The 17,196-nt window shown below is 37.5% G+C and overlaps 1 protein-coding gene across 42 annotated transcripts in view; it reads right to left on the reverse strand.

Moving 5' to 3' along the window:
- LOC141748935 (guanine nucleotide exchange factor DBS-like) overlaps positions 1-17,196 on the reverse strand; it is a 243,678-nt gene that overhangs the window by 69,836 nt on the left and 156,646 nt on the right. For 40 of the 42 annotated variants that reach the window (XM_074601727.1, XM_074601713.1, XM_074601746.1 and 37 more), the window contains 2 exons: positions 6,654-6,705; positions 745-878 (listed from right to left, as the gene is read on the reverse strand). The gene's annotated coding sequence lies outside the window, so the exon portion shown is untranslated. The remainder of the gene's footprint in view (positions 1-744; positions 879-6,653; positions 6,706-17,196) is intronic. The other 2 variants (XM_074601742.1, XM_074601725.1) reach the window with 1 other exon arrangement.

A 17,196-nucleotide genomic window follows, 5' to 3' on the forward strand; every position in this document is an offset into this window, starting at 1 on the left:
GGCAGGTCCCCCTGATCCTGCTATTCTGCAATATTCAGCCTTCTGTCTAAAATGAGTTATTACACGCAAATATGCTGGACATTTCCATAGCAGCCAGTTTACAAATAGAACTTGCTTAATACAAATCAGAAACAACATGTATTCAATCTTCTTACCTTTACAGTCCAAGTTCAAGACTCGTCCTGTTCCCAACATGCATTTTCATTGAAAAATATAGCAGCAGTTCTTGAAGTTCAAAGGGCAACAGCCAACTTCTGTTTTATCACCCGCCAAGTTTACATTCTAAGATGACTTATAAAAGTCTAATGTATTACCGCAGGGGAGTTTTTTTTCCTTTGGTCTTGCAAAGCCAACGAGACATTACATTTGCAAGGGGAAAAGCCATGACTTTTGCAGCAGAGCAGAGGTGTGCGAACAGTCAGTTAACTTTAAAACATCCTGCAATTGATCTTCTCCAGACTTCATCACCAAATAGCACGTGACATTACTTCAGGCTAGGCAGTGCTTACCCTATGCAACTCTTAAGAACTACATTTCAGGAGTTACATTTTAAGAGATGGAGAATACATTTCATTGAAACTTTGAAGGACTTTGTTGTTTAACAGCTCTGCCTTTTCCAAAGCAGCTATACACTAAGCACCACGCAGTAAACCATTATTAAATACTACTTCAATGGTTATCAAAATCCTACTGAAGCTGAAGTCCACTGAATTCTAGAAAATAAGTTAGAAACAGGAATACTACCTTCAAGTTTCAGGCACAGAAGCTCCTCTCCAAGTAAAAGGCACCATCACCTCAGCTTCCCGCAGAAGAACGGGGCAGAGCAGCTTGAAGGTGAAAGGTCTGTTGCTCTCCATTAACTGTGTTCCAGGTGCCTCCTGGAGAGTTACACAATTTTAAAGCAACATTAATTGTTGATCCTGGGGAGATCATCAGCATTCCTCAGTTGTCCATTTCCTTTTCACCACGTTTCTTGAAAACTTTGAATCTATGACTATATACTTACATGAACCTTGCAAAAACCATTCACATTAGAGAATGTTTTAAGATTATAGAGGTACAACTTTAGACTTATGTTACTACTTCCGTAACAGTCCATAAGTTTCAAGACTACAGCATTACAAACACAACTGCTTTTGCTGATTTGGAGTTTGCTACTTTAGTACAAAGATCAAGTAGTCCTACATGCTGTTAAGGTGACCACAAAATAAACAAACCCGCCAAATTCCAAGAGGAACCTTCCTGCCAATTCCAAAGCAATTTAGCACACAAACTGAGATCAAGCTAAAAGAACAAACTAAAAGAACACATGTTATGAATTTAAAAACTTGTGCTGAGGTAACTGGGCTTTTTCCCGCAAAATTATAACCCTTCCCTTGTGGAAAGTGTCTGTGCATGCCCATGCGTAGGCACTTCAAATGGCTAAGCATATCAAAAACATTTATAAATCAAATTAATATTTTACTTTTTTAAGTCTCTTTCTACACTTACGTATTCAATTTAGAGATTTACAGGTCAGCAGTGCAGCAGCCGCAACATTACAGTAGACTAAATAATTGAGCTGGAACAGTTGATGGTTTAGCACTATTTGCTGAGTTTAATTGATTTATAATGCAGATAAGCACCAATAAACCAAATTAATAGAATCTGTGGATATTAACATGTCTTTCTTCCCAGAGCAATAAAATTCTGCTTATAGTAATCTTTAATGATAGAATCTTTACAATAATATTTTTTAAAAAGTTAAAAAAAAAAAAAGAGTGTGAAAGAAATGGTTATGCAAATTTATGTACAGGATATTAAACTCTTCGTAGAAGTTTTTTTTCTTCCCCAAATCAAACAAGCCCCAAGCAATTAGGGGTAGTTCTCACTTGTTTTGAGAAAGCAGGTGCTACAGTCCTAGATGAAAGAGAGCTGTACCTCGTAGTCTAAGTAGCACTTTCAAGTTAACTGTGGAGACGCTCATTACTGCAAATATAGAAAAGAAGTCTACAATTTAAAATAATGGAAAAAGGGGCTACTGTCACATAAAAACACCAAGTAAATATTTTTTGGGTTTTCCTTTGTTTTCAGTTAAACAGTTGGAGGGGCCGAGTGCTTGTTTCACATTTGTCAACATGCGTGCGAAGACTTGTGAGACCACTGAAATGGACGCTGGAGCAGTTAACCTTGCTTATTAAGTCCTTATTAAGAAATATGGCAGTACAGTCTGCAATATTTACCTCTTCTTTAGGTATAGTACATTTGCCACATTCGTGGCAAAGCCTTATGGTTTGGGATGTGTCTGTTTCCTTAGGCAGCTTATTCAAGCCAGCTGCAGGAAATCAAAGCTAACATTACAAAATAAGAGGGCCGGGAAAACCCATCTCTGTACCATCACTTTCTCTTCCTAGCCACAACTAATTCGTATTCTTTTCAATTTAGAGACGGAGACCATGCAGTAATACAAGTTTAGTTAAAACTCGTGCTAGACGGGAAGTCTCCCTGATTTTCCTTCCCAAATATGCTAAATTTAAAATGCGTGCAATAATACAGCTGACACTTCTCTTAGTTTCACTTATGAAATATTCCCAATAACAACAAAAATTCCCTGGTAGATTTAAAATACTTCTTTAAAGGTGCCTTGAGGAGAAGCAACTGTTCCTTCTTACTTTACTCATTTTGAACAATTTCTATGGTAAAATTTACAGAGTTAGATTCACGTCCTTAGCGGTACCCACAGTTTTAATAGGTGACTGAAAAAGGAATGGCATGGTGGAGTCCATTTCAATTCCACTTGCGTATTCTGAATCATCTTCTGGTATTTTTTCAGTGTTTTTACTCCATATTGTTTTATCTTATCCAGGGACAGGCACTGGCAAAGAAATTCTCTGATACCTAACATCTCTTTTACTTAGCAAAGTAAAAGATATGCTGTCTCAAAAAGTAGGCAGTATTGTGGAACTCTGCGTAATTGACAGTCAACAGTATTCCTTCTTCCTCAGGACTTTAATTATTTTACTATTTTTATCAGAAACCTTAAAAACCAAGCCAGGAATAAGTTATTTAAGAAAAAAAAAAAAAAAAAAACAAGCAAACAACCAACCAGCTTGCTGTAAACTTAGTGGTCCATATTAATGACCCTTACACTGTGGAAGCTGCAGGTAAGGATGACATCTCTTCCGTAAACGTCCTGCCGTAAACAGAGCCCACCTCGCCTATACTCTAAACAGGTATTATGCTAGCTTTTAATAACACATTATTCTTAACCTTTTCAATTTTCATTTCATTAAATAAGCATTTACTGAAAGTTAGGAAAAGCCAGAACTCGTTAAACTCTGTAATACTGTGAGTAGGCCTGTAGGTAAAATATAACGAAGTATGCTTCTGACAGACTACCAACTAAATTGGTTAGCCCTACACAGTCTCCGCTGGCTATAAGTATGCCTTTAGCAATTGTTTTCACATCTGGATACGAGCTAAAGATAGGTGGAGTTTGGGTTTATCCAAATGCATCTTTATTTAAAACTGAAGTTAAAACCAAATTAACCTGGAAAACTCCTGATCCCATTTTAGAACCGCATTATGCTATACAGCACACTAGAATATATAAAATACAGGTACACTGCTGTGCATGAAGTACTATATAAATGCAAACCCGTTGCTCTCCCATTGTTTCACTTGGACATTAAAAAGAAGAATAAGCTTCCTAGAGCTGAATTGCTATGAAGAAAAATGTGCAATTCTGAGATGATGAACTGTAATTCACTTGCAAACTGAAAAATATATTATACCAGAGCAGACTTTAATTGCCAAATACACTGGGTAACAACTTCTGGGTTTTTTTTGTTGGCTTAGTCCTGTCCCCCGCCGCCCCCACCTCTGCAGCAAAAGACAGCATTTTGACCATTAAAAAGCTCTCTAGTCTGCTGCCTAAACTACACTATGCAGCTGAAGCTCACGGAGTTTATGAAACTCAGAAGACAAATCTTCTCATCTACTTTTGGTCAACTACATCTCCACAGCAGGGAAACCGTTACAAACATACAAAAGTATTCTGGAGCTTTAACAATAGCAGCCTCAAGCCAGCCACAAGCTTGAAATTAGTTCACTTTGCACTGGACTAATTGGCTTATGCTGGCTTAGACTTTGGTATCTAAGCTGGGTGCCCAACCTAGGGCCTGATTCTCTATATTGAACGTGAGACAGGGACAGGCCAAAACCCAAAGCTGTGAGTCTGCATGTTAAGGTAGTTTATGGTGCAAACACTACTCTGCAGTCTGATGCAAATTCTGTACACATACATGCAGCTTTTGGACTAAAATCTTTGTCATTTTATAGAAGGTCACATCAAGGTTTGAGTGAAAACTTTAACATGCTGGTCCAAAAGGTGTTTAGTTAAAGTGCATGCGGTTCTTCACGGCTACTTCCACTATGGGTGGGAGAGGCAGAGAGAGTAATGCTGTTTCATCATACTTTTTTCACCAAGTATTTGATCCCAGGGTTCTTTGTTTAAACAAAACGAACCAAAACCCCACCACTACCACACACAGCCCTTTATTCTGCAGAAAGACCCTGCACAGCCCAATCAATGTAATGTAGAGACTGATTTTGGATTTACTGCTTCTTTTTTAGAAAGAATAATATTGCACAGAGGAAGAACTGTTAATAGCTAGCATTTCCCTTGTACTAGACAATGCCTCATCAGAGCCACATGCTCATTAACATGCCCATACACTAAACTGCATGGCAGACCCTCTCTGAGGGAGATCATTCCTCAGTCCTGTGAACTGCTATAGTTTCAGTGTTATTTATAGAATCCAGTTCCAATGAAAACCACTCCTGGCCTACCCATCCGTATCAGTTTTATCTAGAGTTAGCTTTGTAGACACTGCAGTGCAAATGCAACTATTTTAGGTATAAAGCATAACATAATTGTGCACAGGAGCATTAGCTTTGCAACTCATATATCATAGCATATATTTCCACTTATTCAATCATTGCAGGCAAGCAAGTTTAAGGCACTGAAAGCCAGGAATAGGTGTTGGGGGTCCCAGGGGGCACAAATCAGTGACATTCCCTGCATCATGACAGAGGATTCCAGTTATCTTCACAGAGGGTAAGATCAGAGCTGGGTCAACTGACATTATTAATTTATAAGACCAATTATATGCACTGCTTATCAAGAGATATTATAGCTGCTGATAAAAGGGAATGAACTCTGGTATTTAAAGAGGGATCTGCATGTTACATCTCTTGGGTTCTGTATCTGATTCTGACCTTAACACATCTTGATATGACTCTAGGCCCCTGCCTGTACACTTAAAACAGCGGCAATTTTACTTGTTCAACTTACTAGCTGAAACAAAGTTAAGAGAAGAGAGTAGTGGTCTTCAGGGAAAGTCTCTAGCAGCCTCAACACGCATGTGGTTTGTGTTTCACAATACAATAGTGTTGTACAAAAGTTTTGGGGAAAAAGCTTATAACGTAAATAAGAGCAAAATTGGAAAAAAAGTAAGTATACTGTTAGACTGGTGGGCTGACATGTTGGTTGGGTTGGTTCTTTTTGTCCTAAAGAGTTATCAAAGCTGGAAGTAGTCATGTTTGTCCTACATAGTAATCTTCCAGCACTCTTCATTAACTTGATCTTGACTAATGATTATCAAATGGAAAAATCTGCAAGGGACAGAAAATTCTGCTACGAAACTTTACCATTTCTTTCCCAGGTGGCCAGCAGAGATCAGCTATATAATTACAACATTCAGTACAAATGTACTTTTCAGATCCTCTTAAAATTAACCAATGACAGTTGCCTATGTTAACTTCCTGTAGCCCACAGGTACTACCCAAAATCCAGGCCATGATTAAATCTGGTGAAGGAAGTGTTCCACATAAAACGCATTATTGAATTAAACCTGCTGTTAAAGTCTGGTTACCTTATCAGGTAATTCAGCCAAGATAATTAGCAATAATTAGTATATTACAATTTGGCTGTTACCCAACAAGAGGCTAGCTATGATCTTGATTCTCAACAGCTGTCATGTAAACTAGCATTGGTACTCTGAAGAGCTGACGACATATATTGCACCTCTCAGCCTGTGGCCAAAATAAGTTATACCAGTTTGGCTGGGCATAGTACCTACTCTGATTTGGGCTTCGGAGAAGGCAGTAACAGACATAGCAGTAAATTACTCTAAAAGGATTAATTTTGTCATTAAAAAAGTTGAACGGGAGACCTTATAGCAGCCTTCCAGTCCCTAAAGGGGGCCTACAGGAAAGATGGGGAGGGACTCTTTATCAGGGTGTGTCATGGTAGGACATGGGGTAACGGTTTTAAACTGAAAGAGGGGAGATTTAGATGAGATCTGAGGAAGAAATTCTTTGCTGTGAGGGTGGTGAGCCCCTGGCCCAGGTTGCCCAGAGAAGCTGTGGCTGCCCCATCCCTGGAGGGGTTCAAGGCCAGGCTGGACGGGGCTTGGGGCAACCTGGTCTGGTGGGAGGTGTCCCTGCCCAGGGCAGGGGGTGGCACTGGATGATCTTTAAGGTCCCTTCTAACCCAAACCATTCTGTGATTCTGTGATTCACATCACTTTCAGAAATTATACTGTTTTCATTACCTCACCTCTATAGCATGGAGTGTAATGTGATACATACGTAATACACCTCAAACTTACCTGAATGAAATAAACATCAACTTCAGAAAAGTGTGATGAGGATTCTTGAAGCCTAGTAGAAATAAAGGAAATGCTAAAGGTCAGTGAGATTTGTAAATCAGGACAGTATCAAAACAGACTAAGTACATGTACTAGCTGTTATTTTTGTGAGCAAAACAGTCCCAGCTTCTTACAGGAAAGAAATACTATTTATGATCTCAGTTGAAAAGAAGCTGCCAGTCAAATTCGGCAATTAAAATTTATTTTTTTTCCTTTGTGAATATTTACAGACTACCACGTTACATCATCTTCTTCATTACTCTACTGCTCAGCTCAAAGTCAATGGTTTTATTTCTTGCTGCTTGGAATGTTACATTTCTAAATGGCATGTGAATTAAAATACAGTACCTCTCCAGAGGGAAACAAGATATGTAGTTAAGAGCACCCTCTAACAGATGGAGAGGAGCTTTACTGACGTTGTACTGTATCTTCACAAGATAGCCCACAGGAAACATCACTTTTGAACATAGCCGTTTTGAGAGCGAACCCTGCTGATAAACACAGAGCAGATATAATTATATGCACTAGTAACACTCCGGAGCAGCAATAGGGATTTGACTTAATGGTGCTTAGAGAGTCAGATGAGTGTGCTGTTGATGCCTTGGGTGCCACGAAAAGAATAATCAGCATTTAACTGGGCTCATAAAATTCAGCCTTAGCTAGGACTTTTCTGTTCTACAGAAAAGAAGATGGAATACAGACAGATTTAATGATATTAATTAATGTTTATATTTCCATTCCTCATATGCTAGGTAATATATATATATATCTTTATACACTGTGACACAAATTTAAAAAATAACTGGGAAATCTGACTTCATATCTTGCAGTAAGAGGGAAATAACAGAACTAAGACTAAGAAGGTTTTTCAGAGTTAATGAATATATATTCAAATAGAGGTCCACAAATATAATTCACCTTGATATAAGCAAGAATTCTCTGCCTTTAAAAATATAACCCTAAAGACAAAGAAACTGTATTTATAATGACAAAGAGTTTATAATTTTAGGATTCTTGCTGTAAGTTTATAATTTTAGGATTCTTTTTTAAGAAAGATGTAGCTTTCTTTAAAACCAGAGGCAAGAATATTATCATTATAATGTATGGGTCCTACAGAGGGGATCTGCATTCCACAGTCAGATTTACTTTGTAGTAAAACCCCACAGTCTCAAAGAACCTAAGGGAATATGTAATTAAAGCCTCATCCTATTAACTGTGTTAATTAAATACAGTCCTGAATAACTGAAGGAAAAAAGGTGGTGGGAAAGGGGTGTTTGCTGGTTTTCCTATAAAAAGGCAGAGTACATTAAACACTGTTCTTGTGTGCCACGCATCACATCCGTACTCTCAGGCACTATTTAGCCTATTTGTAAGAAAATAAAGTTAGACAGGACATGACAGCTTCTGCTACAGATGGGAAGGCAAGGAATACGCTCAGTAGTATCATTCTTAGACAGGACATTCCCAACCTCATTACATCCTTCTCAAATTAAACACATTTGGAAAGGTAAGGTTTTGTCTAAAACTGAGAAGTTCATTTACATGGAAACATCTTATCAAGAAAATTCTAGATTCCTTTTATTTGTACTCAAGTTTTTCACTTAGGTGCCCAGAATAATGATCATGTAGATTAGGCATCAGTAAGTTACTACAGACCAAAGCTGGAAAGATGTGATTTAACAGAACGTTAATTGAGCACCCGGAATGCAAAATAAGAGGTACATAAAGAGCAAAGTAAAATACTGTTATCTTAAGGAATAGCTGAAAACTCACTGAAGGCAGGGAGCTCACAGCCATTCTAGGTCTAGGGAAGTGAAGGGCACACTATATCCATTTTCACAGTATTTCCATCACAGAGTATGACAATACATCATACAAATCTCTGTGGCAAAACACTAACATACATTTTACCTAAAGGGAGCATGAAATGAAATGCAAAGGTTTCGGGTTGTGTAAAAGAAACCTTTCAGTACTGTGTTGAATGATACTCAGATGCAGAAGTACATTGTATTAAAATGAGTCATCTGTCAGGTCCAACACGTGTACTGCAACTGCATTTTCATTATACTGCATTTTCAAATGTAAACTCATTGCAAAACAAACAGCCTCTCAAACAAGGTTGCTCCAAGAACAGAAGTAACACTGATGCAAGTTACTGGCTCAATAATACAATTTGTTTTAAGACAGCGATGCTGAACATGTCATGGAAATGCTTTAATACCGTCCTGGGTGGTATGATGTGATCCTTACTAAGTGGGAAAAGCAAACTTCAGCTTAAGTGGTAAACCTTTGGCTATAACGATACTACCACAGAAGAAAAAAGGTGTTGGGATTTTTTTGTTGTTATTAGTATTACATTCAGTGTGTTCTGGGTTCTCTGTTCTGTCCTCAGAAACCAAGAGTGCTGTTAACTATGATAAATGCTGTATTTTGTGATGATCCCAAAATCAAAGTTTCCCCATACACTTTCCACTAAAGACCAAGTTTGTGTCATAAGCTTTAAGACACAAAAAGTTAAGGGCATAATTATTTCTGAAAAAAAGCAATGGAGACAGAACCTTGGAAGGTGCTATCAACAATGGCTGACGTGACAAAGCACCGATATTCTCCAAACACCTTTTCACTTTTTATGATCAGTGCAAATATTGTCCCTCAACTCCAACAAAAGAGTTTCAGATCATCACAGCATTTACAGATTTGCACTTTCAAAAGCAAATTTTCCAGATAAACAGTAGTGAGGTTGATAAAATAATTTGTTCATAAATTAATGCATTGTTTTACCAAGGTTAAAAAAGAAAAAAAGATAAGCTGGGGAACCAAGACTAACTCTGGAAGCAACCAAAACCAAGCAGCAGCCAACCCAGGATGCAAAGCGCAGCATGCATATTTAAAATTGCTTAGATTTTGTATGCCATCAGGAGGATTCAGAGACCAGGCCTATTTGCAGCCTGACATGTGTTCACAAATTCATAAGTTCTCTTTAAATTTGGTTCTGAGACTGGCAGACCAAAAAAAAAGAAAAAAGAAAAAGAAATAAAAGCATTCCCCGACAGATTTAGCAATGTTTATGTACCTGTCTGAATCAAGTTCAGGAGTCTTCAGAAGTCTCCCTGTCTGTGATCTGATGCCTTTTCTGAGGGCTGGCAACTTGATGATCTTCCTTCCTAGGCCAGGGCACTACTGATTATTGCTAAAAGCTAGCATAAGCAAAGACAATTTCCATCTCATTTAGTTATAGAAAGAGCTGTTGATCTACGTCTTCAGAATCCAATTGTAAAACTGTATATGGTTGCTATGACTAAATTGGTATTGTTTACTCCCCCACCATCTCTATACTAGAAAGCTGGCTTTTATCAGTGTTCTCGAGTTGCAAAGAATTTGTAAATCATTCTTGAGGTAGTGGTATGTCCTCAGAAAACAAGTATATCCTTAGGAATGCTAGCCATGTGGCAGCCTGTGATTGTTGCTTATGTTCCACTAATGGAAATGCAAACAAGTGTGACTGCCAAAGAAAAAAAAAAAAAAAGAAAAAGAAAAAGAAAAGGAGCTGAGAGGGATATACATTTCTACATGAAGATTAATAAGTGTTCATTTTGGATATACAAGCATGGATTTGGGCCTACTTTAAGTTATCTTCAAAGCACTTCATCCTCCTTTACTGTGCATGTAGTTTCAAATTTCACTGTCTAGGAGTAAGTATGATATGCTACCATTCAAAACAAGCCATTAATCTGTTTTTGCTACTGCTGGTTAGTCAAGCAATCAAAATTCAAAGTTCAAATTCAGTAGCACCCTACTTCAAAATGAGCGCTACAGCCTGAACAACAATTTCTAGTCAATAACTGCTGCAGTTTTAATGTTCTGTTCCTGGCCACGTATTTCTGTATTTGACATACTTCTGAACTTTCTTTATTAAAGGTATAACACAATCATACCTTCTTCTACAGTTAACTTCTGAATAATTTCTGGATGGCAACTACTCATAAGCAGTTGGCAGCCTCTTCTTTTTACCATCTATGCAGCTAGATGGGATCTGTTAAAATATAAATAGTACCTACTAAAACTGGGCTCTGAATTTTGTGTGTACGTGTACACATATGCATACATGTGTGTGTTCTCACACTTCAAGTGGGAAGGAAAAAGAGAGGCTTAACTACCATTCAATTTAATGGTAATAGCAAATGCAATTCTCAACAATTCCCCAGTTGGGGGGCAGAAATATGCATTACAGATATTTGGCATGATGAAAGACATGACATTTCTGCAAGTAGAGTCAATACCTTCCAACACAAGACGAAGGAACACATTTCTAGTCCAAACATTTTATTTAAGAGCCATTTCAAGGCATCAAGAATTGCAAAAAAACACAGTGAAGTCTAGAATGTCTGAAAATGAGTCACCTTAGGGTTCAGAATTAGAGTTTACCTCTCTCAAACTCCAACCTAACAGAATATCAAGAATGAATTATAAACCTAGTCTCAAAAATAGTAACGGAGGAGCACGTGCTCAGGATTAGCACTGGTGCTGACTGTTGCGTGAGCACTCGCTCCTGTAAGCAGCAGCACTCCTAGAAAATTCATCACACACAGAATTCACTAGGGCAGCTACGCAGTTTGCTGTGTCGAAGTTTTGGGAAAGGAAGACTGACATTATTTGTGGTTGGGAAAAGCTGGTAACCGGAGAACTACCTCACACCGTGGGAAAAAAGCCACACTTTCAGAAGTTTCTTATTAAGGTAGCAAAAGCACGTATTGCTCTGTGGAAAATGCTAAAGTAACAGTATAGAAAGGTATAGTGCACAGCATGCTTTGAAGGTGATCAAACACCCAGAGCAAAATAAGAGGGAAGAAAAATCTACCAAAAAAAAACCCCAAGCTACTTAAAATAATGCAAAATTATAGGTCTTGTGTCTTTTTTTAGCTTACTTCACCGCACAGACTACAAACAAAGCAACTTTTTAAACCCATTCCTCTCAGAACTTCTTAAAACAGCAAAGACCAGAGAGGTGTCTGTTGTCTGCATCAAACACCATCCCTTGGAACCACAAGGCGAAGATGGGCCTTGGTCAGCAGCAAAGGCTAGACCCAGCCAAGCATGACACCGCCTCACCTACCCCAACTTTGCACTTAACAAACCCCAAGCAACCTGCACTGAAGAGTTATTTACCTTACAAAGGAAACACTTCCTTTAACGTCCAGACAAGGGATTCATGTACAATTTGCTACTCTCAAGATACGTGCAGACACCTGAAAGTGTCTCTGAGAAGTAAGACTACCGGGCACTTGACCTCCCTCGCAGACACTGAGGTAAGGCCAGCACAGGACAACGCTCCCCACCTCCCGCACTCACATTTGATTTCATGCATATGATTGAAAAAGAGTTTTCCATTAAGAAGATTTCTTCAATCTTTTTTTAAATGCCCTTCTTTAAAAATTGGAAAAAATTCTTTCTGCTGGTTATTAAGTCTTTAGCAAAATAGTGAAAGAAAATGTGAAGGACACTCTTGAAATATTTTCTCCATGCTGTTCACCATTGGGAATAGTAAGAAGCTTTGTGACATTTTTTTAATTATTATTTCCTAGATAAAGTATAAATTTACCTAGCTAATATAGATACCATTGCAGTATAAGAAAAGAAATCTCATTGAATTGACAGTTTATTTAGGGTAAGACAAAAGTTGCCTAAGATGACCAGAAGTTCTTTTACATTCTTTTTATGCTTTGATGTTTCTTGTTCAATAAGGATTTTTAAAATGTCAGAAACATTTAATGAATAAAAGGAAAAGTCCGTACACAAGTGAACCAGCTGCTCTATCCGCCTGGTTAAAATAATTGACCAAAGTGCAACCAGTCGCATCATTTATCTCATAATTTTTCTGAGCAATACCATCCATACCCAGCACTGACATCCGGAGAGGTTCTGGTATTAGTTATAGCTTAAGGGAGGCTGGCTGGAGCAGTTACAGAGCACTGCGAACAAATCAGAGCAGAAAGCAAAATTCACACTTTCTGAGAGACAATACAACCTCTGGTTCTGGTAGGAACAGTCTGCAGAAATACTGACTGAAATAATCTGAAGAGAAGTTTCTAGAGTTTACAGGTTTTTACACAATTGTCATATAAAGCTACCAAGGAAGGCTTTGAGAATAATTACACCATGAAAATTGAGCATGCAAGTTTTAAGACTTGACCATAAAGGGCATCAAAGCATTCTAAAGACAAACTGGGGCTACAAATTAAATCTAGTGAAAAAGCAGCAGACTGGTTATGCGTGAGCTGAGGTTAATGTCAGGCTATAAACCAATAAAGAGGATCTGAGGTAAGAGCCAGAATAGCTTTCAAGCATGTTTTGCCTTGTCTGATTTTAACTAATACAATAGGACTACCAATAGGCCAACAGACATTTTATCTAGTTTACTGATAACATCTTAACGTATCTGCCTTGGTTCACATACACGATACACTCAGTGTTTACAGCAGAGGCTCAACGAAGCTTTCATTTCAAATTAAATCGAAACATAGTCGTTTTCAAGCAAGATGGGTGTGGGATACCTCCCAAGCCTGAGCTGTAATGATGCTTTTGCCTCAGGCAAATGACCTAGACAATTACTGAAGAGGGGCATTAGCAAAAGCCAATTGAATTGAAGACGTATAGATGATTGGAGTGTAAAACTGAAGGAATTTTCATGTCTTAGAAAACCTTACCAGGTTCACATACAGGAGTTCATTTAGGTGAATTGCTTGTCAGAAGACAGGAAAGATCAAAGTGTTAGAAGTCAGATGCCAAGCGCAGGTGATTCAGAATCATGTGAGAAGATAATCTAATAAAATAATGGGGAGAAAGGTGTGTACAAGTCATGTGATACTACATTATGTTAAGAAACTAATTGGAAAAATGCATTGTTTCCCCCTGCTCCCCTATACTCTTTGTACGGTGTTGCAGCTGAAAAATCCATCAGGAGTGAGACAAGTTATCCGTTCCACTCTAAATAAAAAATGATATTTATGTCAAATTGTATGTGGGATGGACGCGACAGTGCAAGATGTGCCTTATAGAATTTCAAGCTTAAAAAATCAAGAATGAACAGAGTAGACTACAATTAGAAAGTAATAAGAAAGTAATTGCTTATAGTTCAAACTATGTTTTAGGCATTTGATGAAGTAGGGAGGCTGAGCACTAACTCTGAGGGTGCTTGGACTGTGATACTGTAAGGATATTAAAATGTTTATGCTGCAAATGCATAAGGTTGTTACATAGCTAACAGGATTGTAACTAACAATATGCAGTAATACCATTTAGTTAGACAGAGTATATTCTGCTTACACTCTTACTTTTTCAATAAATCCTGTTTTAGTCTCCTTGAATAAAGATAGACTTAACCTATCTGTACAATTTCACAAAAATATGATGATTGCTTGATGGTAAGGGCACAGGGCAAGTTTCTCTGTACAATTCATTGTCACTCAAGACTTGCAGCATCCTTTTTCTTCCAAGCTGCAGTCCTTGGCAGAAATAATGTTTTACTCTGTTGTTTAAAATGTCATAGGGATGATGGTAAAGGCAACTATGTGCTGAAGTGGAGGCAGTTCTTTAGTACTGATGATGGAAAGTTATATATATATACACACACACCCCTCATCTTACTTAAACTGAGATAAATTGGGGAGGGAAGGAAAGTGATTTCACAGCTGCTCTGCAGTATGCTACTGAATTCCTTTTCTCTCTGATGATCTAAATCGAAAATTCAAGGCAGCTTTGCCTTAACATTCAATAATTACTATGAGTATGGATTTGGAAGTTTAGGGTGTTGGAAGAGTCAAGGTTGGATTTGTCTCATCTACGATTGATGGAAGGCTTGCAGAAATATGAATTTAATCTAGATTCGTCATCTCAGTGCACATGACTGAACGCAGCTTTACTGCTGTCATCTGAAAAGTTACGTAATGTTTCAGCTTCAGTAGAAACCAACAGTATTCATAAAATACATGCAGTTTATAACACTAACCACTAATTTCCAAGAACATAATGCAAAAAGTATACTTTCAGCAGTTGCACAGAAAAACAGGTTATTAGCAGATTTATAATAAAAATGTTTTATTGGAATTAATAATTAAAATAATACTGTAAGGAATTTTACTTTTTTAAAAAGATGATTCTTATTAGAAGCTTTTCCTTAAGGAAGGGGAGGTAACTTATAAGGATATGGATGGCGTTTGGTTTATTTTATTATTAAGCACAAGCTCTTTAACATAAGTCATTTCAGCTGTTAAATTATCTTGTGAAAGCCAAAGGGCTCTTCTGAAGTACTTCTATGCATATTATGGCTTCAGTACATTGGAGTTAAAGAACCTATATTTTATAATGTAATTGAAAATCACTCAAGTTTTTATCCTAGTGAAGGGATGGGAAAAAACTAAATTATTCTATATTTTTTTAAACTGAATGTGTTCAGGACAGCTGACAGGTATACAAGGTAAGGATGAGTCTAATAGTAATTATTTTATCTTTTGAACTAATGATTCCATTAAATAGTCACAGAAGCGCTTTACAGAGCAGAGGAAGCGCGAACGAACACTGATGCAGACTTAGGCTCAGTGGCTATAACAAAAACAACGTTTTAAGTAAACTTGTCTGATAGAGCTGACAAGAAAAGCCTCTAAGCAATAGTTTTGCTGATGGCACTGAAGGGTAATGAAAATAAAAATTAGAAATAAAGATTTTCCTACTCACTTTGCTAAAATAGCGCAGGAGTACGAAAGGCAGTAAAATAGCTTCTTCAATGAAAACACTCCAATAAAGGATATTCTTAGGGTATGACTCCATGTGTTTGTTAGGTATAGGTATAGAAACTTAAATATGTTGAAACTATTTAAAAAATGAAGTACATACTATTCACAGTATTTCTTTTTCATGCTATGCTTTATCACCGGTTCCTTCTGTTACTTCCAGTAAATAAAGAAAATGCTGTTAGTTCTGAACTATAATTACATTTCTCATACAGACACTCTACACATACCGTTAAAGATAAAGTAACTAAAGAAGATGTGTTTGGGACTCCTGGTTTTTTCTTCTTCCTCAATGATATTATATTATATCTGTCTCTATATCTGAATATGCTCATCTTGTGTCATTTCAAGGATGGATTAAGAGGCCAGAAATAATTGCAATTTTTCTTTAAAGCAGAAGTAGGTGTGGGTCCTGTTATCCAAGTAACTATACTGCTGCCAATGGAAACTTTGCTTACTGTCCTTCCTGGTAGGATTGTTTCTGGCTGACACATGGTCCATTTAGTTCATTGCTATGTCTCGCTTGTTTTGTCAAAAGAGCTTGAGATCAGATAAGAGAATATGTCCAGACTCCACAGTGGTAAATTTCTCCCTAATCCCTGCAGACATTTTAAGCTTTGAAGCACAAGGACTCCTATCTTTTTCTATTCTATTTCTGTCATCTTTTCCAAGATGTGCTTGATCATATTAATATTTGTGATGTCTAACACGTTTTACTGGAATGCTTCTACAACTTCCATTTCTTGCTCATCCACAGGAAAAAAAGGAGTCGTAAAATGTTCCAGATAATGCAAATCAAGAGTAAACACTTCAGGTTAAGACAATGAAGCAACCAAATGGGTTTCACTAGCAATTAAACCTTGTGGGGAGTTTTAAAACACGGAATTCTTGTTTTAATGCTATCCTCGTATAGAAGACCCATAGAAAACTGGAACATCTAATACCTAGGGCAAAGCAATATGAAATAAAGGTATAGAAATGAACAGAATACTCCTATTTTCCAGGTAGGATTTTCTGTGCAGTGCAAGCTGGCATTAGCCGAACAGCTGGTAAATTGCAAAGTCAAAAATTATGTTGTTTTGTTCCAAGGACATCCTCAGCTCCTGTAGTTCTTTTTACAAAATAAGCAAAAGGTACAATTTCCAGTAATGTGGAGGAAATATTCCAACTATCTATTTGTTTAGACTTCATCTTCTCATACAGCTCCTTCAACACAGTTCCTTGATTTAAAAAAACAAAATCACCTAACATCAAGACAGCTGGTGATATTTCTCTCTTTTCAGTTGTTGTCTTGAAAGATTGTTACAGCCATGTTCAGGGACTATTTTTTTTTTTTTTTAATTCCACTAAATCACAAGCTTCCATGCACGGTGTTCTTGTCATTTGTTTTTGTACATCTTAAATCTTTTTGAAGCTTGGCTTTCCCAGGCTATTGCCACAGGCAGCTAGTGGGGGAGCAGTTTTTATCAACCACTGAGGTAACTGTAAGTGGAAAAAAACCACAGTGACTGTTTCTGTCTCTGTTTTAGTCATTCTTCAGCATTAGCAAATTTTGGGAAGGACAGTGCCGTATAGGTTGTGTTTCGGGTTTTAGTTGTTGCTGATTAATGATCATTACCTCCTACAGACCAAAACATACTTCAGGAAAGGCAGTAGCCCCCACTGTTGCTTGTCCTCACTAAAAGCTGGCACTCACTCACAAGGATTACGGTGGAAAT

This window comes from Larus michahellis, chromosome 9 (genome assembly GCF_964199755.1).
Source record: "Larus michahellis chromosome 9, bLarMic1.1, whole genome shotgun sequence".
Classification (NCBI taxonomy): Eukaryota; Metazoa; Chordata; class Aves; order Charadriiformes; family Laridae; genus Larus; species Larus michahellis.